At 35.0% G+C, this 26,323-nt stretch overlaps 1 long non-coding RNA gene across 2 annotated transcripts; it reads right to left on the bottom strand.

Annotated features, from left to right (window-relative positions):
- Nucleotides 1-5,840: 5,840 nt before the first annotated feature.
- Nucleotides 5,841-25,584, bottom strand: LOC123539734 (uncharacterized). Of its 2 annotated transcripts, XR_008367674.1 has the most exons (5): nucleotides 25,507-25,584; nucleotides 12,023-12,147; nucleotides 8,517-8,668; nucleotides 6,441-6,557; nucleotides 5,841-6,023 (listed from the first exon to the last, which is right to left on the bottom strand). It is a non-coding gene; the product is annotated as an uncharacterized LOC123539734 (long non-coding RNA). The 2 variants fall into 2 exon arrangements; XR_008367675.1 differs by lacking the exons at nucleotides 12,023-12,147; nucleotides 25,507-25,584 and having other exon boundaries at nucleotides 5,842-6,023; nucleotides 8,400-8,529.
- Nucleotides 25,585-26,323: the final 739 nt, after the last annotated feature.

Below are 26,323 nucleotides of genomic sequence, written 5' to 3'. Positions count from 1 at the left end.
ATTTGAATATTATAAAATATCCGTCAAGGACTGTAGTACATTAATCCGAAATTCATTTTGGCCAATATGTCCAAATTGATTGATTTATTTATTTTGTTGTGTTTAACGTCGCACCGACACAACCATATATTATATGGCGACTTTCCAGCTTTGATGAAGAACACAGGTGCCCCTCTGTGGATTATTTCATCACGAGCAGGTACGTAGGTAGAACCATTGTCCTTCCATAAGCCAACTGGATGGCTTCCTCACGCATATAAAGAATTCAGCGTCCCCAGTGAGGCTCGAACCCACATCCAAGAGGGGCAAATGATTTGAGATGTTTCAATTCAACAGAAGATATCTGGCTTAATGACAAAATAACCAGTACAGATATAGACACTAAACTTTCTTATTCTTTGAATAGTTGAGCTGAAATTCAGCTTTATAATTTTGTACCCTGGACACTATGTTATATTGCAGTATGAAAATATTAACAGTTTTTATTATATACCTATATAAATTCTGTAAAAAATCGGCTTGTATTTCACAATTAAATATGAACAGATAGACAAAAATTCCGTATTGTACCTTTTAAATTCCGTATTGTACCTTCCGTATTGTATTCTGCCGGACTATTTTCATTAATATGCATGACCCGACACATTTCTATAAATAGCGCACATAAAAACTTCAGTAAGCTCCATTTAATATCGATAAACATTAAAGATTTCGTTCAAGAACAAAACAAGAATCAAAATGGTAAAGGTATATAATAAAAGGGTCATTATAACAGTAGCTAGATCTGGGACTTTGTATTCGGCTCTCGTGGATTTTGCCAGGTTGGATCACACTCGGCGCTTGCGCCCCTCGTGAGATCCGATCTGGCAAAATTCACTTGAAGCGAATACTGCATCCCAGATCAAGCTACTGTTATAATAACCCTATTATATAGATGAAATAAAAGTTTATTCACTGCCTTATATTTGTTATCACACTTACTAAAATAAATGCATCCAACATATACCATGATGTTGTTAATTGACAGATTATCAAATTACCTGTTTTAAGAACCTGCTGAACTCTGATGTTTCCATGAATAACAGACATTCTTGTCCTTAGCAACTTGTATCTACTGTATCTTATCTTTCCTGGGGTCATTTTCCTTTTCTTTTTCCTGTAAGACAATCTTAAAAGATATAACCAAGAAAGAGTTTAACTGCCAGAATATCATCCAATTTACATTTATCACCTTTTATTAAATGTCACATCTTGGAAACATTAAAGCTACTGGCAATAATGTATGAAGCCAAGTTTGTGATTTATATGTGCCTTTTTTCCACATTGGCAAAATGATATAACTTCTAGACAATATTAATACAAGAGCACTGCCTTGCGGTTGATTTGACCCTGGATCGCTCACCTGAGTAATATGAGCCACATGTTTCAAAAGGAAAACTGATGCTAAAATATTAAGAAGGTAGATCAGTAGGTCACATTCATGGAGACTGAAAGTCAGTTTTAAGATCGGTGTGCAAAACTGCACATGTCATCCAAATTTCAAGGCTGTATCTTTAAAAACAAGAAAGTAGGTCAGAAGGTTAAGAACACAGTCAAGTGATCCGAAATTGCTGGGGTCATCAGGTAATTATCAATAAACAACCTAGGAAATAAAATTATGATCTGATAATTTTTTAATTATTTTTTCCTATATACATGTAACTCATAATTTTAAAAAGTGACCCCCAGGGTAGAGCCTCTTTTCACCCATAATTTGAACAACTTGTTAGAGATTCACCAGGCAATGCTACATACCAAATATCAAAGGCCTAGGCCTTGAACTTTCAGACAAGAAAATCTTTATTTTTTTCATATACATGTATAAGTCTATGTTAAAAAAATTTTGCCAATCAATTTAAAAATCCCTAGAAGAATGGCAGTTATGGATCGGACATGAATCAGACACTATTTACCTCTTGTTAATCTTAAAAGCTACATGTACATGTAGATGTTTGGTTATCCATATAATTCATAAAACAGGATCAATCACACGGCACTTCAAAGCATTATTCATGTGAAAAACAATTATCAAAACTTCAACCCGAAAATTTATTTAATTGAGGGCATGACTGAGGAAAGACTGGTATGAAATTTATGGTCTTAGTTTCATATGATGCATGTGTTGTGAGGAATTACTATTTTCAGTGAATTAAGCCATCAAGTAATAACACAGACGAAGTAGAAGTTCAGGAAACTTTCAGCATTTAAACTGAAGACATGAAAGCCGGTGCCAGAGAAACAAGAATAACTCTCTGTATACTTTGTACAGTCAAACCTTAAATATTGATTCGTTTACCTAATTTTTTTCAGCAGGAACATACCATATCCTTACATATTCTGTACCCTTTTTCTATAACTATTCCTTCAACTCCATACATGTGAGACACAAATCTGTGCAACAAATGTGAACTTCTTGTTGCGTTTTTGGAAAACTGCCCTACCTTGAATATATTTCTCTACAAAAGAAGAATATTTCCTAACATGATGTACATAAAAGATAATCATGTTTTTAATGCAAAGAATATATTAAGACATATCTCAGTGTTATATCAGAATTGTGCATTGTAGCAATTGTTAGATCACAAAAGCTCACCTTGTCATGCTCACCTTGTCACTATGTGACAGGTGAGCTAAAAAGTCTTACGTATGTAAAATGTGTCAGCTAATAATTAGCTGTAATCTGACCTAATAATTCCCACTTGGAATACAGCTTACTGTACCAATTATTATGAACAAAATCCTGTCCAATTTCAAAGTAACAGATTACTAATGTTATCGCACTACCACACATGCTTCAGAATGCAGTCATTATAGTAAAACTGGCTGAAATAATGCTATTCCAATATAATTCTAATTTCTACCTGTCTTTCAATTGCCGTTGCAATTTAAACGAAGTCTATTAAATTTTAAAGTATCACGGAAAAGTATTTTTATTAAAAATATTTACAAAGGAATTATTTACCTATTCCCAACACCAAACAATTGTCTTCAGTCAAATCTGAGAAGTTGTAGACTTATATATACATAAAGGCGGTCAATCCCCATCTATGCGACAAACTTTACACTGTTCAAGCGCTCTCATTTCATGTTTTTGGGTACTGAAAATATAAGAAATCCAACAGAATAAGTAAACATGCAATTCAGGACTGCAAATATGAAGACTTATGCTCAATTTAGCATTTAAGGAAACCCATATTCAAGTCTAGCGTGTGAAAATCTGCCTGTTTTCCTTCCAAATCTATTGAAAAATACCAGTTTTAGGACTGATCTGTTCAATTTCAAGTCCGTAAACTGATTTTTCTTGCACAGATTATGATTACACATATTTCTCTATTCAGACTGTGTGTACTGTGTAAATTCAAGTATCCAAAAGAGCAATTTAATGTAAACAAGAATAGAAATATATATGAGCCGTGCCTTTGGAAACCAACATAGTGGCATCCGCGCAGTCTGTTCAGAATCCATACTGTTCGCTAATGGTTTCTCTAATTGCAGTAGGCTTTAAAAGTGAACAGCATGGATCCTGACTAGACTGCGCTGATGCGCAGGCTGGTCTGGATCCATCCTGATCGCAAACCCACTATGTTGGTTTTGTCATGGCACGGCTCATATATAATATCTGACTCTAGGTCAGATTTCCTGTAATTCTGACATTCACATTCTGTCAAATTGTACATGTACCTATTATTCTATATCTCCTCTATTAAATTATGCTATTCATTTATTGCAGGTTTTTCACTCACAAATTTACCAATGCATTTTTGTATTCACCATCAAACAGAGGAACTATTTTCTATGTTACAACTTCCTTATTGTGGTCAACCAAGAGCAAGTTACTGTGATCTTGTTCCTATTTAGGCACAGCCTCTGCACATACCTTGTTTGAATGCTGAACAATGTTAATGTGAAGTTCAAGTAAGATATACGCAATAGTGACAAAGAAAAAAAATTGCCGGAAAAACTTTAACCACCTCCTAGCAGTCATGAGCTTTAATGAAACAGAATTATTTAAAGGAATTGTTTGGCAAATGGCTATACAAGGAACAATGCTTTGAGATCATTTTCAAATCAAGCCAGATGTTTCAAAGCTGAAGATTTTCAAAGTTTTCTATACAACAATATTGGGAAAACTAACCTACCCCCTGCCCCACCCCATACTAACCTACCCCCTGCCCCACCCCACACTAACCTACCCCCTCATCCACCCCACACTAACCTACCCCCTTCGCACCCCACACTAACCTACCCCCTCACCCACCCCACACTAACCTACCCCCTGCCCCGGGCCACCCCACACTAACCTACCCCCTGCCCACCCCACACTAACCTACCCCCTCACACTAACCTACCCCCTCCCCCACTAACCTACCTCCTCACCCACCCCACACTAACCTACCCCCTCACCCACCCACCCACACTAACCTACCCCCTGCCCACCCCACACTAACCTACCCCCTCACCCACCCCACACTAACCTACCCCCTCACCCACCCCACACTAACCTACCCCCTTCTCACCCCACACTAACCTACCCCCTCACCCACCCCACACTAACCTACCCCCTGCCCACCCCACACTAACCTACCCCCTCACACTAACCTACCCCCTCCCCCACCCCACACTAACCTACCCCCTCAGCCACCCACACTAACCTACTCCCTGCCCACCCCACACTAACCTACCCCCTGCGACGTTAAACCCAACCAAAAAAAAACAAAAACAAACAAATAAAAATAATTTATGTCAGTAAGTAAAAGGTTTAGACTAAACAAGAAAAAACAATACCTAAAATAACTGACGTTCAAAATTTATGTCACTTTGATTTTCCTTGAAATTAATTTCCCGTTTTTTTGCATATCTGAATAATTACAAAATCAATGCATGTAATGTAAACTTGTTGAACAGAAAGGAAAAAGGAATATGTTTACGGATAGCCTTTACCCTGCTAAATTTTTATAATGCACTTGTCTATCTTTCAATTTGGACAGTACTTAGTACCATTAACTGTTAAATGGGATGTTTACCAAAAAGATACTGACTGAATGGCAAACAGAGCAGATCTTAATCAGACTGCAAGGATGGTGTAGGCTGATCATGATCTACACTAATTGCTAAGACAGAACCAACCATTAATTATACAATCTTTATGAAAAAATTTCACGGTAAAAGTTTTTAAAAATTAGCAACACAATGCAAAGCACGGTCAACTGTAAGAATATACCAAGCAAATGATAACAGAGATGTTTACCAAAAAGATACTGACTGAATGGCGAACAGAGCAGATCTTGATCAGACTGCAAGGACAGCTTATGCTGATCATGATTTGCAATGGTTGCTAAAGAAGAATAAATTGTGTCCAGCATTGTAAGGGTAGAGGGACCAATGATAGAAAGAGGAAGAACAGCATTGTAAGGGTAGAGGGACCAATGATAGAAAGAGGAAGAACAGCATTGTAAGGGTAGAGGGACCAATGATAGAAAGAGGAAAAACAGAACAGAAAATATCTGGCATGAATCAAATCTCGGTCATCAAATATTTTAAAACAGGCTGCTGGTGTAGTATATCATTATACCTGAACAGAAACCTAAAACCTTGATTTCCTTCTTAACTGTTTTAGTAAAAATTTCTGTGAAAACAAACCCTGTAATTACCAAAATAGAATTAAGCAAGGGCATTTGTGTGTGTGTGTTTTTTTTTTTCAAATTTGAGTTACCTCCCTTCAACTGTAAAGTTAAAAAAAAATCTGGCTTAAAAAGTGCAGTTGGATTTACAGGAAAATAATTCTAAATACAAATATAATGGTGTGATAACTTACCAAACCATTTCATGTCTGTGACCCACAATGTTTCCCATATACACCATGCTGAACAGAGGTCTGTGACCTACAATGTTTCCCATAAACACCATGCTGAACAGAGACATGCATCTCTTCATTTTCTAAATTTAATGGTCTGTAGCTATTCTGCTTTTCTGTAACTTCACACCTACAAAAAAGTAGAATTTTTTGAAAACGTTTTGTAAATCCATCAAAGTTCTAAAGATGCACATTCAAACAGCACAAATTTAATGACAAACTGACAGACATTCCATCAGCAAACACTTGTAAAAGATAATAAGCACTATACCTAACATTATATACTTGAATTTCAAAGTTACCTTCAATAAATGTAAAGTTGTATGATAATGGTAAAATCATACAAGTAGATTTAAAACAGTCTTCATGCATCAGAGGACATGAAGGTTTGTAGTATGTGGAAAGGAGTCTGAAAACAAACTATGTGTAATATCAAGAAGTGCGGCAAAAGTTAGTTCCCTTGGTCCAATTCTTTATTCACATAGGCTGCTTGCCAGTAACCTCTTATGGTTGTATGGAAAACGGAAAACATGTATCAATTATCTACCTTATAAATTCAAAACTGCACCATAGTTCCATCAATCACCATATAGAACAAAGACCTGCATCTCTTCAGTTCTCAAGTTAATGGTCTCCAGCCATTCTGTGCTACTGTTACTTCACACTACAAAAAGAAATATAAAGTGCACAGACGTATTAGATGCACAAATACCACATTCTAGCATAAAACTGCTGTTCTTGTCACTTTTCGGGGGTGTTTTAACAGAGACAGTGTGCGACATTAACGGTAGCCTGATCGCCAATGGCGACGAAAATACGGCTCGGGCGACAGAAAATCGGCAGACCGTAGCCCGTCGGGCTATGAAAAATTCTGAGGAATAAATTTACCAAAAAGATCAATGCAAACGTGGGAGCAAAATAGTTGCTTTGAAGCTTCAAACTTCGCTCAAATCCAATCTCAAAGCGAATTGAAGTCGCCCGAATTTTTTTTTTGATGCGCACCCGCTAATCTTTTGATAATTTGCACAATGTCACACTCGCCGATAGCATAATTTAAGCTCCGCCTACTTCAGGTACTTGTGAGATTTTCGCGAGAAGTGTGAAAGCAAATCAAATTATCGGTTTCACCAGAGGCAATTGTAATAGGCCAATCAGCGCCGCGGTTACGTCTTTGACACTTAGCATTTAATTGTCAACACGTGCGGGTCGTTTTCTAAAGAATTGTCAATTACATATGCGATTAATTGGAATTATAGACACAATTATTTGGTATCCATGGTAAAAGAACGACATGTAAAGTATTAACTTCGTAAAACTAACTTTGATGGATGAACTGATTTGAATACCGGTATGTATTTCTAGGTTTGACACAGTTTACTTTCAGTTTTATTCGAATGAAAACTGTTCACACAAGTGGTGACTCGGTATAAATGTGTATGGTAAAATGATGTAACTAAGAAAATGAGTGGTCATTGAATCAATTCACAGCGTCGAGGTAGAAATATAAAAATTAATGGAGTCTTCCAACTTCTCCCTAAAGTCTCCCCACTTCTCCTTAAATCAGTTTGAGGGATAATTGACTTCTCCCAAAAAAATAATGGGCCTAGCGAGACCCCTGGTCAGTCTACTGCCAAGCTATTTCTTGTCTACCATGTCTACAAAGCTGTTTAGATCTCTTTTCATGACTCTGTGTCTTTGACTTTCTGCACAATTTTGTGAACACTGTTTCAGATTTTGAAATCAATTCTGAAAAACTCGTACAAATTTCTGAAATATATCAATATTCACCAACCTACAGCAGTATATTGAAAGAAATTAAATATTACTAGAATGAAAGTCTTGTTCATTCTTGAGAGAAAAATTAGTGGGGCTACGAAAAATTCTGTCGGGCTACAAAAAATTGGAAGTTCGTAGCCCCATTGGCTACGGTGTTAAAAAGTTAATGTCGCACACTGCAGAGAGAAAACGTGTGTTAACAGAGAGATTCTCGCGCTCGCGTGCTGTTATAACACCTTTTAATATATGCGCATTCTGTGGCAAAGCGTAAACGTCATTCGGCCCAAAAACAGATAACTCAAAACAAAATGACGTCAACGTAAAAAACAACTCAGACATTCCCGCGCATTTCCTGGAAATTTAATGACGTTGAGTGACATTGTATTCATTTATCAGTTTTTACGCGTTTTATGCTAGAATAGCGTTAGCGCATGTTTATTTCATGTTATAACATCTGCAGAATCTTGGGACACGTTGGTACCCTCACCCTAATGGGCTCGGGCACCAACCAATCCCTCGGGATTCTGCAGATGTTATAACACGAAAAAACATGCGTTATCCCTATAGTAAAATCAAGCGGGACAATTTTAGTTAATATATACATGTAGCTGTAATATGGTAAAAAAGTGCCAAATAAATAGATCCTATTTTTTTCCATTTTTGGCACTACTGAATATAACAGAGAACCAAATGGACATTATTTCACTTTTCATAAAATAAGACACTTCACCTTTATATTTGCATGTTTTCACGCTGTTACTTGAAAACGAAAGTATGGTATTTATTCTGTAGACTGCTTTCTGGAATGGTGCAATACGATGGTCCCCGACTTCAGATGACACTTCACCTTTATATTTGCATGTTTTCACGCTGTTACTTGAAAACGAAAGTATGGTATTCTGTAGACTGCTTTCTGGAATGCTGCAATACGATGGTCCCTGACTTCAGATGACTTGCACTCACTGCATACCATTCAACACCGCCTTTTCTTTTCATTTTCTTAAAGCAAATGTATGAATATGAATACGTTGTGATAAATAGATCTCCGACGGAATGAATATCTAGAAGTAGCTTGATTTTATATGAAACAAGGATTGTAATGTAATACCTAGGTTTATAATCGGATAATTAAGATTTTAACTGTACATTTCAGAAGTCAGACAAAACTTGTCAACTCTACAGTAGCTTCAGGGTGTAAAACATCTGTGAATTAATTACTAAGTTTACGGAAGTTGAAAAACGTGTCTGCACTGTTTTCCTGTATTATCCTATATATACTCAATATATTCTGTGGTCGAGGGGAGCTACCAAGGTGACGGGCAAAGGACATTGTCGTCCCACTCCCGCTAAAACTCAACAAGAAACGCGGCAATGCCACGAAACCAGGTTTTCAACACTTTTCATAAGAATAAACAAGAGTGCCAGAATGTCACAATATACGCCCGTCACAGCAAATTTCTTTACTCTAAGCACCTGTATTTGCAGATGTAATTTTAATTTTGTGGTTGTTTAGTAATCATTGTAATTCTTTTGTTTTTCTAAGTCCACAAAAAAACTCCTTACCAGGTAGAGATACCTTAAAATACACCTAAAATTAGAAAGTAACAACTATGTTGTACCACAGAAAAGTGGTCTTGGTTTTTCCCTACGGTCAATTATAAAAAAGTTACAATATAAGTTATTTATAGTAACAACTAAGGGAAGTTAATCCTAAAAAAAAAAAAAAAAAAAAAAAAAAATACAAAAAAAATAATTGTAAGTCCACACAGAAATCCTTACCAGGTAGAGATTGGTCAAAATACACATCAAAATTGGATGTAACATGCATGTTGTACTACAGAAAAGTGGTCTCGATTTTTCCCTACGTCTAGTAATGAAAAAGTTACAATATAAGCTATTTATAGTAACAACAAAGGGAAGTAATTCTAAAGAAGGGAACTGTGCAAGACACTTCGTCTCATGATGGTGTATAATTGTGCCAAGTTACATCAAAATCCCTCTATGCATGAAGAAGATATGCTCCGGACAAAGTTTTCATTCTTGTATCCTTTGACCTCTAAGTGTGACCTTGACCTTAGACCTAGGGACCTGGTTCTTGTGCATGACACTCCGTCTCATGATGGTGAACAATTGTGCCAACTTTCATCAAAATCCCTCCATGCATGTAGAAGATATGCTAACCCTAACCCTAACCTAACCCTAACCCTATTTTTAGTAACAATGACCTTGACCTTGATCCCAGAAACCCCAAAATCAATCCCAAGCTACAACTTTATATAAGTTTTCTATACACCAAGTTTCATCAAGATAGCTCATTCCTAAGTTAAGTTATTGACCGGAAACCCTTTTTCTATTTTAAGTAACAGTGACCTTGACCCCAGAAACCCCAAAATCAATCCCAGCCTTTGTCTTGATATAAGCTACATACATACCAAGTTTTATTCAAATATCTTTACCGAAACAAAAGTTATTGACCGGAAACCCTTTTTCTATTTTAAGTAACAGTGACCTTGACCTTGACCCCAGAAACCCCAAAATCAATCCCAGCCTTTGTCTTGATATAAGCTACACACCTACCAAGTTTTATTCAAATATCTTTACCGAAACAAAAGTTATTGACCGGAAACACCAGTTTGCCGCCGCCGCCGCCGCCGCCGCCCGCCCGCCCGACCGACATCTACCCCAATCTAATAACTCAGGTTTTCGTTGAAAACCTGGTTAATTATTATTGTTAAAAGCTAGGCTGAAGTACATTTATAATAAGAAATGTTGTCAATAGTGTAGTATACAGAACTGTTTCAAAAGGCTAACTGAACATGGATTATATCTGTGAAATTAGACCGAACATTTTTAACTTACTGTGCATTGCTCTTTGTAGTATATAACAAGAGTTGTCTGATGACAGCGCGCTCGACTATTAGAAAAATTGATTGAAGAATGGGGTCAAAATATTTTCAAGGATATTCAGACAAAAGAAATAAATAGATTAGACAAACAATGTTCCTGTATTACTATGACTTCGATAAGTCTTGCACTAAATGGCAATATATGTGGCAATTTCAAAGTCCAAGAAGGGCCATAATTCAGTCAAAATAGTTATGTACTCTTGCCTACAGATGGAAATCATAATGATAAACAAGTGTTCAAAGTTTAAAAGCCATATGTCAAATAGTTTTGACAAAACATGGACTTGTATCATGTGTATAAAAACACAACCAATTTCAAAGTCCGAAAAGGGCCATAATTCAGCCAAAATAGATGACAGAGTTATTTTCTCTTTCCTACAGAGAGACTATTATACTAAACAAGTGATAAAAGTTTCAAAGCCATATGTCAAACACAAAAAATATAAACTGGTACGAAAAACTTAACTAAGATTTCTAAGTCAAAAGGGGCCATAATTCAGCCAAAATCCTTGACGGAGTTATGTACTCTTGCCTATAACTGAACATGGTGATGGTTAACAGGTGTTGAAAGTTTCAAAGCTTTATCTCAAAAGACTTTGTCAAAATATGAACTAGTACGAAATATTAACCAAGATTTCTAAGTCGAAAGGGGCCATAATTCAGCCAAAATCCCTGATGGAGTTATGTACTCTTGCCTATAACTGGCCAAGGTGATGGTAAACAAGTGTTGAAAGTTTCAAAGCTTTATCTTAAAAGACTTTGTCAAAATATGAACTGGTACAAAAAACTTAACCATGATTTCTAAGTCAAAAGGGGCCATAATTCAGCCAAAATCGTTGATGGAGTTATGTGCTCTTGCCTATAACTGGCCATGGTGATGGTAAACAAGTGTTGAAAGTTTCAAAGCTTTATCTCAAAAGACTTTGTCAAAATATGAACTGGTACGAAAAACTTAACCATGACTTCTAAGTCAAAAGGGGCCATAATTCAGCCAAAATCCTTGATGGAGTTATGTGCTCTTGCCTATAACTGGCCATGATGATGGTAAACAAGTGTTGAAAGTTTCAAAGCTTTATCTCAAAAGACTTTGTCAAAATGTGGACTGGTACGAAAAACTTAACCAAGGTGTGACGCTGGCGCCAACACCGACTCCGACGCCGTGGTGAGTAGGATAGCTCTACTTATTCTTCGAATAGTCGAGCTGAAAATGTTAGAACTGTCATAATCATGTTTAGCTTTAAGATAAACTTCAGGTGCACAAGAGTTACGTTACAGAATCAACTTCTTTTATTGGTATATAACCTTTTAGTGTTCTTTTTCTGAAACTGAGTTTCCTCCCTTTCACTGTAAAATTTGTTTTATTTTTAGAAGAAAATTCAGCTTTTCTATAACTCAGAGTGCAGCTGGATTAGAGGAAAATGGCTCTAAATGTAAATGATCTTCTTACTTGTCACATGCTTTCTGTCCACTATGTTTCCCACACACACCATGTTGAACAATTTAGGGCTGTATCTCTTCATTTCTCTTCAAGGTCTGTAGGTATTCTGCATTACTGTCACTTCTAACATTGCACTGCAAAAGATTTGTTTGTTTTTTGTTTTAGGTTTAATGCTATTTTTCAACAATATTTCAGTTGTGTTCCAGCCAGCTGGTTCCGGTAGACATTTAACCTTTCCTGTGAGTGTTCCTGGATTCTGTACCAGTACAAACTTGTTCTCTGCAACTGGCAATTCCGCATATGAAACTGAGGTTGAATACAAATAATGTCACAGAGAACATGTGCCTCACACGTGGCCCTAACTCACAGATGTGCAGGCTGATCTTGGTCTGCACTGTACACTATGCTATCAATAAATTTTCAGTGAACACCCCTTTGAATTATAAATGTTACTGCCCAGATTGAATGACAGACCAGTCCATTTTAGAAATTTAGGAGGGTAAAGGTTTATTGTTGACAAAGACTAGAAAATATCTTACAGTCAATTTTGACTTCAAGTTAACTGATTAGTAGTATTCATTTACCAATAGACTTTAGGCACTGGTCACAAAGGCAGAATCACTTGCCGACACTGGCAACAGCAGGCTAAAGGTTAAATAACAACAGTTTAGGGCATTTTGGGCCTGATTAAGGTGAATTCAGGCATTATTAATTATGATTACTTAGACAATTACATGTGAAACTATCGCAACAAGGTAACATTTAAAATCTATATAGCAACAACCACCACTTTTGGTTAGTTTTATTTATTTATTTGGGTTTAACGCCGTTTTCAACAGTATTTCAGTCATGTAACGGCGGGCAGTTAACCTAACCAGTGTTCCTGGATCTGTACCAGTACAAACCTGTTCTCCGGAAGTAACTGCCAACTTCCCCACATGAATCAGAGGTGGAGGACTAATGATTTCAGACACAATGTCGTTTATCAAATAGTCACGGAGAACATACGCCCCGCTCGAGGATGGAACTCGCAACTCCAAGATCCGTAGACCAACGCTCTTACCTACTGAGCTAAGCGGGCGGGCTTTTGGTTAGTTTTAATTACAGGAATGAAATTATGTTTTTGGACTCTAATATGTGTGTAAAAATGACAAATCAATTGTGTTTTTGACAATAAATATTACTGATAAAGTTTTATAATTTGATTAACCTCAGTTTGCTACTAATTTCACTTTAAAGGTCACTTTATTAGAACAGCAAAAAGACTTTTTTTTTAATAACTTACCTGAGTTAACTATATTTTATAACTAATACAGGTTATAAAATGCTTGAAAAAGTAACTGAAATAGGTTAGGCCAGAGAAAATAAATGTTTAGATTCTCATCTGAATTTTGAGAAAAAATGGGGCGGGTGGGCATTTTATTTTTTATTTTTTTATTTTGAAAAATGGTAGTCTGGAGGTAAATTTGACTAATAATATATAAAATATCACTGTATTGATATTCTAGTGTGTGTTGCTGTGTCCTTGAAAGCTTTTATATGTAAAACCCATTTTGAAATACATATATATGAAAAAAATAATTTCATGTCATAAACGTTTATCTTCTTTATAATTTGATAGTAAATCATTTTGTCTGATTGTTGATTGTATCCTGTACAAATAAGTAAATCTACAACAACAATGGCAATCAATATTTGTCTGCTCAGTGATTTGCAAATTCAAAATATTTAGTTCTGTCAAAGTACAACCACGACCTGTAAAGAAAACAATCAAATCTGTCATTCCTGCTGAGCACGTGCTAAAAGCTATATACCCTTGGAAACGCTGATGCTGTTGACTTACAAGCTTTAAGTATAAAATACAAGGAAACTAGTAGTTTAACACCTGAAAAAAATCGGATGTTACTTAATTTAATGCACTTGCATACATAACAAATTTTTATCCTATTTCCAGATCTATGAAACATATCGTACTTTGCACAATGAAAATGACATGTCAGACTTCCTCACGAAGGCAAATGTTTCTGTTAAACACAATTGAAATATTGAAATCCAGACAACAGATACTTATTTCTAATCAATAAAAAGCAATAACAATCAAATCAGGATAAGAAAATACATTGGCTTTACCTTTTTCTAAACAGTCAGGGGTGTAACTGTTTTAAGTTATGTAACCTATTTCAGTTACTTTTTCAAGCATTTTATAACCTGTATTAGTTATAAAATACGGATAACCCTGGTAAGTTATTCAAAAAAAGCCTTTTTACTGTTCTCACAAAGTGACCTTTAAGGTATAATTAGTAGCAAACTGTGGTTAATCAAATTCTCTTTTAGTCTGATCATGACCTGATGAGCATAATGGGATGTTAAGAGTTTTATAGCTTAAATACCATTTGCGTAAGACTTTATCAGCCTTGCGTAAAAAAATTTACTGCACAGCTGGAAAGATAAAAGGCCAAGGGTTCAGGAAATGATTGCATTAGTCACATTCAAAATGAGGAATTGACACAGGAGGGCTTTGAAATATTTTATGATAACTGAAACAAGTTATGAAAGTAAACGCAGTAACTCAAGTGGGTTATAAACTGTGATAACTTGAAACAGTTACACCCCTGACTGCTAAAAGTTTTTGAAATCGAAAGTAGGTTGCCAGAACGTCTGCTAGGGAGGCAGTAAACAGTTTTCTGAGCTTCTCGGCCTAGAGTCGCCTTATACCTAACTTTCAAAACCTCACACAAAAGTCTGTAACCACACACCTGAAATAAAGATATTGCAACATTAACATCACTGTATGTCTATCGTTACAAACCATCTGCAATACATCTCTAATATCTAGTTTTCTGTTTACAAGACCTGAATTTTGTGCTCTCCCGGTCGCGGAAACTGATGACGAAAAAAGCTAAATTTGCCAATTTTTCAATCGCTGCAGAAAATTCCCTGAAAATGATAGCCACAGTTGCTACACTGTTCCATACTCCAGTAACACTGTAAAATCTGAAAATAAGCTGAAATATATGGGCCATCCATACCATTTTTTCACTATTCCACTTTTCCTGAGGCCCCTGCTAAAATGACAACCCCACTTTCAGCTAGCTCAGAGGAAGCATGTATACACTCCTGCAAGTCATTATGTCATACTATCAAGATCAAGGCTACTCAACTGATTTTCTTTAAATAAGTGAAACTCAATTCTAGCCGCTGAAACTTCAATTCTAGCAATTATTATTATTTAGAAGTTCAAATATGCACTTCATTCCGTAAATTGCCTCTTATTTGTAAATTTGACCCCGGCCAATTCGACACTAACAGCTGAAAACTGTTTACTGCCTCCTAGTCGTGTGAATTGCCGATATTTTATGAACATTTCTGTTAATTTATTATAATAAAAGGTAATGTCATGGTAAATTTTAATATCAGATACTTTCAAATGTTGTTAAATTGTCATTGCATCACCACAGTATGGCAAACATTTTCTTTAAACTAGAGAATATGCAAATGTTTATGCAAGTGTACCAGTATCCGGACGTAAAATTTTGGATATCCGGATTTTAATTTTTGACTAATAAAACATTTCGAGGCGGGGGGTTTCAGATAGGGGCGGGCGGGGATGAGAATCTAAAAACTAATTTTCTATTGCCTTACATAACTTTAAACAGTTACACCCTTGACTGCTCATTGAATTATCGCTTATCTGTATTTATATTTTTGTATTTCCATCGATAAATTGGTAAATGAATTAAACTAAACAATACCTTAAAGACAGTAACTGATTTGAAGGTTACTATCTCCACAAATATTTTACTTTTTTGCTGTTAACTTACTCATATTTATGAAGGGATACAATAGAAATATGATATTTGATGTCTGTGAGGTTCATTTCTTAAGTAATGACATAAAACATACATTGTGAGGTGACGTGAGCTTATAGATATGCAACTAGAGTAACCGATTATCCGATAATATGCGATTAATCGAATCGATTGGCTTGTCCGATTATGACGATTAATCGGTTGGCAAATCTAACCAATTTGCCCATCACTACGCCGCATACTGTCCACCATATTGGAATGATAAAATAAACTAGTACGAAAGAATGTGGAAATAGGCAGCATTGGAGCAATCCGAAATAAACTTGAAATGTAAAATGAAAAGATATAAAACAATAAAAGAAACAGTTAAAACAAATTAAGTAATTTCTGTTAATTAGTATTGATCACATATCTTTGAACTTGAATTAAATGCAAAAGTGTTACAAACTGATCAAAGAATCCGCATGAAGTTTTAATCATTAATAATGGCAATTAAATTAGTTTGTACATCTATAAACATGTAATGATACAAATAAAAATCAGTATTATTTTATATTTAAACAAGAAACGCGGCAATGCCACGAAACCAGGTTTTCAACACTTTTCATAAGAATAAAAAAGTATACTGAATCACAGTGCACCACTTTAAAGCACAACCCTAACCATAACCCTATTTTTAGTAACAATGACCTTGACCTTGATCCCAGAAACCCCAAAATCAATCCCAAGCTACAACTTTATATAAGTTTTCAATACACCAAGTTTCATCATGATAGCTCATTCCTAAGTTAAGTTATTGACTGGAAACCCTTTTTCTATTTTAAGTAACAGTGACCTTGACCTTGACCCCAGAAACCCCAAAATCAATCCCAGCCTGTGTCTTGATATAAGCTACATACATACCAAGTTTTATTCAAATATCTTTACCGAAACAAAAGTTATTGACCGGAAACACCAGTTTGACGCCGCCCGCCCGCCCGACCAACGACATACCCCAATCTAATAACGAAAACCTGGTTAATAATTTTAACATAGTACATGTTGAACATGTTGAAAGCAAATAACATTTAACAAGAGGGCCATGATGGCCCTATATCGCTCACCTGTTATCATTGCACTTGAGGACAAGAAGGTCATCAGAAAAAATATCCAAAGGACAGGAACAACAAAGGGAAGAAATTTAACCAAAAAGAAAAAAATATCTTACAAGGTATAGATATGTTAAAATACACCTAAAAATTGGAGGTACCATCCATTGTGTTTTCCCTACGGCCAATAATAAAAAAGTTACTAAAAGTAAGCTATTTATAGTAACATAAAAGGGAAATAATGAAAAAAATTAATACTGAAAGTTGACAAAAGAAGGATCTGCCAAATAAATCTGTTGACATAAATGAAATTTCAGGTCAGTATCTTTATTAGTCATGTTAGTTATGGAGATATAACAATTTTAATTTGAAATAAAGGGAGGTAATTTGACGTAAAATCAGTCCATAGTTATATACCCTGATTGTCTCAGTCCAACAATAACAATAATGAAATTTCAACTAAGTCCTTACTTACTGATATAAATCCATTTTGATTACAATCAGGGGAGGTAATCAGATATAAAATAACTCTGGAACCTATGATTGGATCTGATTTGTCATGGAATCCAAGATTTATTGTTGTTCAAGATATTTTGGAAGTTTGTATCAAATAAAACCATAAATGAAGTCTCTATATGGCTGCAAAAGCCAAAATAGCCAATTTTGGACTTTTAAGGGGCCATACCTCTGGAACCCATAATGGAATCTGGCCAGTTGAAGAAAGGAAGCAAGATCTTGTGGTGATATTAGTTGTGTGCAAGTTTGGTTAAAATAAAATCATAAACGAAGCTGCAATTGTGCAGACAAGGTCAAAATAGCTAATTCTGGCCCTTTCAGGGGCCGTAACTCTGGAACCCATAATGGAATCTGGCCAGTTCAAGAAAGGAACCAAGATCTTATGGTGATACAAGTTGTGTGCCAGTATGGTAAAAATCAAATCATAAATAAAGCTGCTTTTGTGCAGACAAGGTCAAAATAACTAATTTTGGCCCTTTCAGGGGCCATTACTCTGGAACCCATAATGGGATCTGGCCAGTTCAAGAAAGGAACCATGACCTTATGGTGATAAAAGTTGTGTGCAAGTTTGGTTAAAATAAAATCATAAATGAAACCAATATCGTGCAGACAAGAAATTGTTGACGGACGGACGCACGGACTGACAACGGACGAAGGGTGATCACTAAATGACAGGTGAGCTAAAAACAGGAAAGTGAGTTTTCACGTGTTTATTCTAGGACTGTAACGAGTATCCGAGTACTTGGATATCCACAAGTTTGACCGCAAGAGTATTGTCAAGATCGTTGGATCGTGATCTTTTTCATTAATACATGCAATATGTAAAATTCTGTCAATAAAACTAAATTAAAGCCACATTAAACGTCTTCAATGAATTTTCTTGCACATCTAAGATGATTACGTGTTGTCAGATTCTAAACCGGATGTAAACAAACGTCTTAGGTAGAGTTAGCATTGGTCTTATATTCAAACTAAAATTAATATGAAATCTGTCACATTTATCATTTAAGTAATTAAATTCAATAAAAAGTTAGATACGAAATTTCTGTCCAACAAACAAAATTTTCTTATCAAAAAGTGCGGAACTGTTAGTTACTAAATATTGTGATATTAATCACCGACGTCATATCGTTCATCTGCAAAAATGGCCCAACAAGTCCACCCGCGAAACCTGACTTTAATTAATAAGCAAAACATTAAACATCTATAGGTCAGAACTATTTAACTGAGCACTATGAGAACTGCAAAGTTTAGATTCCATAAAGAAAGAAGAACAAAAATAACAGGCTTGCATCAGGGTTTTTCCGGACGCAGGATTTCTGCGTCCCTGACGTGCTTTTACTGCTTTAAACTCGCATTTTTTAGTGCCTCTGCGTCCACTGGACCCACAAAATCGGTCACGAAACTCCTTTGCACTGAAGCCTCCTTTGCGCAGATACCCATGTAAAATGCGCAGTTTTTTACCACCGGGGACCATCCCCGAATCGTGGGTGCTCATTATACACAGGTATAGACGATTTTCCAACTTCAAAACAAGTTTTGTTATCGATGTTGGCCATTTTGGTAAAGGGAAACTACTCTCCACGCTAACTGTCACCGCTAAAATCTAAGATTGCTCCGTAAAAGATCGAATGGTTTATTTTTTTATTAAACAAAATTAATTTCATATAAATTTAAAGTATTTTGATGAAAAAATATTAATAAATCACAAAAATTATGATACTAATTAAGGATCGAGTATTATCTTTAACCGACATAAAACTGTGAACAACATAATTGACACGAGGTGACACGTTAATTGCCTGTAATTACTGGCTATTTGATCATAACAAAAAGACTATCACACCTTTTGTAATCGGTCTGAATTGAGAAGCTCATGCCATTTTAAAAGATACCATTCCGAAATATTGAATCAACTGCTATCTAAATTAAAAAGATACAATTAAGTTCATTCGGTTTCAGGGTAAATTTTTATAGTAATAATGTCCATTTTCAAGATCAATAATTTGTGGACCCCCAAAAATTATTAGGGACCCTTAAATTAGCAGCCATGGGAGTCCACGGACTCCCAAATAAAAAACCCAAGGGAAAACCCTGTTGCATTTTTGTATCATTATGTTCGTTGCTGCTGGTAATCCATGGTTCGCTCTGTGAATCGTCAGCCCCGACTCGCGGATCGGATTGGATCGCCACTTGTCTGACGATCCACAGCCCTAGTTTATTAGTATACTAGTTTTTATCATTCCAATTCTGTGGTGCCAGGTTGTGGATTATACCTGAACATACTACTGCTGAACCAGTTGGGTTTCGACATTTCTGGCAGTCAAGATTACAACAAAAACAATATGGCGGACAGTAAACGCAGATAAATGCAAGGGCACGGTAAAATTAAGTAAGAGAACAATATGCATAACATTTAGCAAAAAAACAAAAGTGGATTTTGGCAGCATTATGCATAGAAATAAAATTCTGTTTATTTTGGTTATAGAAGCGGTTCCGGACAAATACGTACGCTCTCTAGGGAATCTGCCAAACCATAAAAAAGGGCTGCTCTATCACTTAGTCCAAATAATTGTACTCGAGAGTTGAATATCGTTATATTTTTTTGACTTGTCGATATCCGCCTCCGAGTACAAACCAGAAAAGGTAAAGAATGTGATAGCACTGTCCTCTTCTTTGCGTAAGTAACCCAATGGAATGATCAATCTGTTGGGCGGAAATTATGTTATAATAATGCAACGGATAAAAAAAAAGAAATACATACATAGAAAGCCTGTAATTTTTCCTTTTCAATGATGTATATATTACCTGGATTTCTTGAGAAAAATACAAACTATAGCAGTTAAAAAAATGCCAAGGTTTAACACGAGTGTACTACATATTGGAAAATGGCCGATCACCCGTAAACACATTACTACACGAAGCGTTTTCATTGGTCACGCCTCTGACCGCCATTACATGAAGACGATTGAAGCGTTAGAGGTTAAAATTTTTACAACAGAAATTCTTGATAAATATGTCCTATTCTCATGTTTTTTATTTACATCGGTCTACCCGAGGTCGCATTATTTAGACTACTTATCTATATACTGACCAACAAAGTCTACGTCACTGAAAGGGGTTCGGCGGTTACAAAAGATAGTAGTCCAAAGAATTTGACGTCAAAAGTGATACCGAGATATTTTTGTGATAGGTCATAATCCCTCCTTTACGTCAAAACCAAGAACAACCTTTCCTGTGTTGAAATTAGATTTAGGTAAAAACACGATCAGGCAATATATTTAAACGATGAAATCATAAAACATAGTAAAACTTAATCATTTTACGGTTTAAACATAACAGTAAAACACGTTAATAAAGCGTAAACAAGGTATGTTTCAGTTTGTCTACCTCGCTGTATTACACGTCCGCCATTACATTCAATACACGCTGACAGTGCGGTTGGTTGTTATCGATCATGTGACACGAATTGGAGCCATGTAAAATTTGTGTAAACTTTAGGGTGTGTTGTTTAAAACAGTGACAAACTTGTGTTTTGCCGTTTATTCATATAAACATTAATTGAATTGAAGGAAGAAATGGATATTCTTTTCAGGTATCGTAAAAGGCAGTGGCTAGGTAGCCGGTTCAGGCTACCTAGACCAAAGGTCTACGTAGCCGGTTCCAGCTACCTAGACTAAAGGTCTAGGTACCTGGTTCTATATATATATACATATCATTATGAACACGGAAGTCAAGGTAGCTGGATTTAATAAACTTTGTTATAAAGGATCATTATAAAATTAAATAAATTACACTTTTGTGACTTATTATTTACTAAAAATTTTATCATTTACCTGTTTATTTCGCCGTATTTATGCAAAACTTTTAATGAATTTTTGTATAGATAGATGATTTCAATTGTCGGCGATCCTTTAGAATTTAATCTTTTGATATGTACATTTAATTTTACATTTCACATTTATCACACTACCTTAAAATATTATTCAAACAAACAATTAAAACTATCAAGATCATGGACAAATCGGCGAAGTAATTAATAATTAAGTAATTAGATAATTAATTAAAGTTGCACAAAGAAGTGTGAAAGTGATTATTACGTAAAATTTTCACTTAAAAAATACATACGAAATAATTAAACGCCGTTATGTTCAGTAGAGCTGAATCATTTAATGTATGATGATGCTCTTTTGTTTTATCTTTTCTTAACTGTTTGTTTTGTTTTCTTTTAAGATTGAATCACTGTATTTCGAATATGTATCGAGTACAATCTAACATAACAAAATGTCCGCTGTTATCATATGAGTGCATAAATACTGCAAAATAAACATGTATTTAACACAAATAATAAACAATAAATCACAAGAAATGTATTTTATTTAACTAATATAATGATCCTTATAATCTTTTACAGGCTGGTAACATTGCCCGATCGGGCTTATGACACAAAAAGTAATATTTCTTGAAAAATAATGAAGATATTCTTTCAAACTTGGTCCATTTGTTAAGCATAACAAATGATACAAATTAGAATAAAAATAACTTGGTTGCCTTCAGTTTTGGTAGAATTATTTCCCCTTTTCAGATTTTTATGACACATAACAGGGTTTTCCCTGACGCACAAATCCTGTGTCATAGTGGCACTTTTCTGACAAATGACCCGTAAAAATAAATTCTGTGCGTCACAGTGGACGCATTTTCTTGAAAATCAAAATCAGGCCAATTTTGTTTACATTGAGCGATTTTCTGAAAATGTACTTTCAGTTTCGTAATTTTATCGCATAATGCGGCAATTTTCCTTTGATCTTTGCAGCATGTTATACATAGTAACACACATTATTACTACAAAACTGTGCTGATATCTTACAAAACTGTTGCGATATATATCAACACGGAAATCTCTATGGAGTTTCATAAGAAAAAAAGTGTTCGGATATATATCAGCACAGTAAAACTGTTCCGATATATATCGGAACACTTTTTCTCTATTGAGGTCCTATCAAGGGAGTATAATTTTTTCCTTTCAAAGAAAAGATGATTTTAGCTCCAATTTACAGTTCACAGAGAAAGAATTGTCACAAACACCTACATTTATAAAGTAAAAGAATAATAAACTAGAATATTTCAAAAAATTGATAGTTATTGCCAAATTCAGAAATACATGAAATATATGAAATTCTGAGATTTCTCAAATGTTTCTTTTTCTTTGATTTTTTTTACAAACAAAACAAGTTTTACAATATGTCTGGCCAATGAAATGCAAAGATTTAAAACCAATGCAGAAATTTGTTGGGTACTTTTATCTGGGGAACACATTTTCTAAAACAGAAGTTTTAGTGTTTCAGTCAGCGAGGCGCAGAAAGGGAATCAAAATAGTAAAAATAATAATAAACAAATTTAAATGAAAATGATATATAAATTTTAATGATAAACTATGCGATAAAACAGTTATAATATGTAGTGCTCGTGTGTTACCAGGATATATCAGAGCTAGGGGTACATCTCGTTATTTTTCTCGTCACATATCTGTCTCGGCCTACCGGCCTCGACGATATGTGCAGAGAAAAATACCCTCGATGTACCCTTAGCTCTGATATATCCTGGTAACACACTCTCACACATACTATAACTATTACATATGCAGACTGTGTCACCAATTTTCTATATTTGCGTCGATTCACATTTCACAAATTTAATACCCAGTCTGATACTTTGACTGATTAACACTTTGTAACAGTTGTTATCGCTGCTCGCTACTACTACTAGTAGTACCAGTCTGCTGTTTACTAAAAAAAGATGGCTCAAAATCAAAGCAAGCTGACGATGTCTGTGACATCGTCGGCAGCAAGTTCAGTAGGACCCAGTGGTTCAGATCGCCTGTTTCTAATATAACACTGCCTGGTAAAAAGTACTAAAACCTATTTTAGCACATATATAAATAAAAGTCAAACATTGATCAGCTGTTTTTATCATTTTATTCAGTGACAAATATAAGGAAAGACTTCAATCTGTATAATCACTAGTATAAGAAAAACAAAGTTTTATTCAAAATACTAATTTTAGTATATCTGTATGACCCCCAAAATTTGAAAATGACCCCCACATGTGAAACACTGGGGGTCACAATGACCCTTATTTTCGAAAGCCAAGGGAAAACACTGGCATAATCTTTGAAGTCCAAAAAAAACAATGTTCTAATGCTAAGTTTAAAACAAAAAAGGGTTAAATGGCTTTCTAATGCTCTAAATTATTGCGCTACTACATGAATGTTAACATTTTACTCTGCTTTCACTTACAACATTATAGAGAAAATATATATATGTTAGTCCTAAAAAAATTGCTCATACATCTGCACTAGAAACAAAGTATCTACCCTAAATATATAGAATAAAGGTATTGGCGCACAAGTTTGGAGCACTAGAAAGCCATTGAACCCTTTTCTGTTTTAAACATTGCATTAAAACATAATATTTTTGGACTTCAAAAATTATGCATCATAAAAGTCTGAAAAAGGGAAGTAATTCTAACTAAACTGAAGGCAACAAAGTTATTTCTATCTTGATAAGCATTATATGTAATGCTTAATAAAATTATGGACCAAGTTTGAAAGAAATATTAATATCTTCATTATTTGTCAAGAAATATTACTTTTTGTGTCATAAGCCCGATCGGGCAATGTTACCAGCCTGTTTTACAGATACAGTTTAATAAAGCTGGCTATCTTTACTTACATTTTTTGTTTGTTCATGAATATACAATATGTATACAGTTTGGTCGCCAATAACGGATCACTTACGAGCTTTTTTTAGCAATAATTCATTTCATCTCACAAAAACTGTTTATCAACTGGTCTTCAGATGTGCATTATTATCTCCTTAATATCACACAATAAAAAAGATTTTGAAAGATTTCATTACAGTGTAGAAGTGTTGATTTGTAAGTGATCAGTGTTTTCTCCAATAGCGAATCATATTCACCAATACCGGATCACGTGCCAGTGTAGAGTGGGAATCATCTTAAAACCATAAAAATAACAGAAATCAACTGTTTTTTCATTCTTTAATAAAAAATCTAGACATATGTAGAATCATCTTTAAAAAATTTCATGTTTCGTTTAAAAAATAAAGGTTTTTTAATAACAAGAAAATAGAAAATAACCTTTAAGAAACCATTTTTAGTCTAACTAATACTGTAATCTTATCCATTTTTTCCAGTTCCATTACATCACCTGCTTTGATGATTTTAAGCAACTGACTGAGTTTGGCAAATTAATAATCAATATATCTACTTTTTTGAAAATGTAGTTACATGGCAACACAACACCACCACCTTTCTTACCAGGAGCCGTTGAGTCTTTTGCACCAGTTAACCGCTAATGGCAACTTCACTACAATTTGCTTTGATAGCTACAACATCTTATTAAGAGCAAATTATAAGTCATTACTTGGTAATACTGGTCTAGAATGGTTTACCTCCAAGTTGATGTAGGTTTCAAGTCACCTTATTTCGTTGAAAAGAAATGGGAGCGTCGTCTGCAAAATTTCACTGTCAAAGTGAGGGTTGGTTTCTGTGCTGAGCAAATACTTGGTCAAGCGGTTCATTGACCTTGATTATGAAGACGCAACAAATGTAAATAAACATTTTGTATTCATAATTGTAAAACATTAATATTCATGACCACAAAGTTTCATTACCTTTGATAAACTTTAAAAAAAAAATACAGAAACAATTATCAAAAGTGATCCGCTATTGGGGAAGATCCGCTATTGGCGACAAAACCTTTAGTCTAGGTAGCCGGAACATAAAATTTCACTATTTTTTTTTTACAAAATCTGTGTTGAGCCGCGCATATAACGTACGGAAGGCTCAACACATAGGAGGCAGTATCTATGTTGTACGTGGAGAAAAGATATTGACCTATACAGAAATTATCACAATGTGACTGGTTACGAAAGTTCTATGTACGAACATCGAAGGCTGATTGCTTCATAAATAATTTCATTAAAGTTCTATTATTACGTTAAATCGATAGCACCTATTCGTAAACAGTTTTACAATTCATTATTAGTTGCTGTCATACCCTTATTTACATGTAAATATGCTTAAAAGTTGACTTACAGCAGCAGCCAGCGAATTTCAGACATTTTGAAATTATGACGTCATATGTGGGTTAGTATAAATACTGGGCGTTCCGTATCGCTGTAGTCACACATAAGCATCAACACAGTTGTGTTGAAAACAGAAAAGCTAAATCTCTCTTATCCGATAATAAAATATGGATCGTAATAATACTTGTTACATTTGCCTGTCCTCTCATCCCAGTGCAGATCAGTTGATTGTTAACTTTGTTATAACCAATGATTTTGCCAAATCTGGTACATAACCAAATCTGGTAGATCTACCCGCTAGATCTCGTCGTCTGCTAAGTCAAATCTAGATAGGTCTTATATATATATATATATATCCTTATTATAACGTAGAAGTGGGTGGATATATCTTTGAGCTGGAGATTCAATCCGTAAAAGTGCGCAGATGCTTTAGAAATACAACCATAGGCCTAAATGTGGGCAGACTAATAACAGTATCAGAAACAAATTTAAGGAATCTGCCCATATAGGCCCTATCAGTGTCAACGTTTTCTTTGCTTGAATACTGAAATTACTACAGTGTATGTATACAATTTTTACCCGTGCATTGGCCTTACTAACTATTGAATCTACTATTTTTCTCCCCATTTAAAAACATGTCGATACGTAAACCAAGATATTTGAAAATACTTTGAGAAGGTATTACATGACCGTTACACACAACTTTAAATAAAGAAATTTTCTTGAGCTTCCTAAGAGAAGCAAACAACATTCACTCCGTTTTATCACGATGTAGGGACAATCTATTAT

This window comes from Mercenaria mercenaria, chromosome 16 (genome assembly GCF_021730395.1).
Source record: "Mercenaria mercenaria strain notata chromosome 16, MADL_Memer_1, whole genome shotgun sequence".
Classification (NCBI taxonomy): domain Eukaryota; kingdom Metazoa; phylum Mollusca; class Bivalvia; order Venerida; family Veneridae; genus Mercenaria; species Mercenaria mercenaria.
Note: the sequence above shows the minus strand (reverse complement) of the source record. Positions and strands in the feature narration are given on the sequence as shown.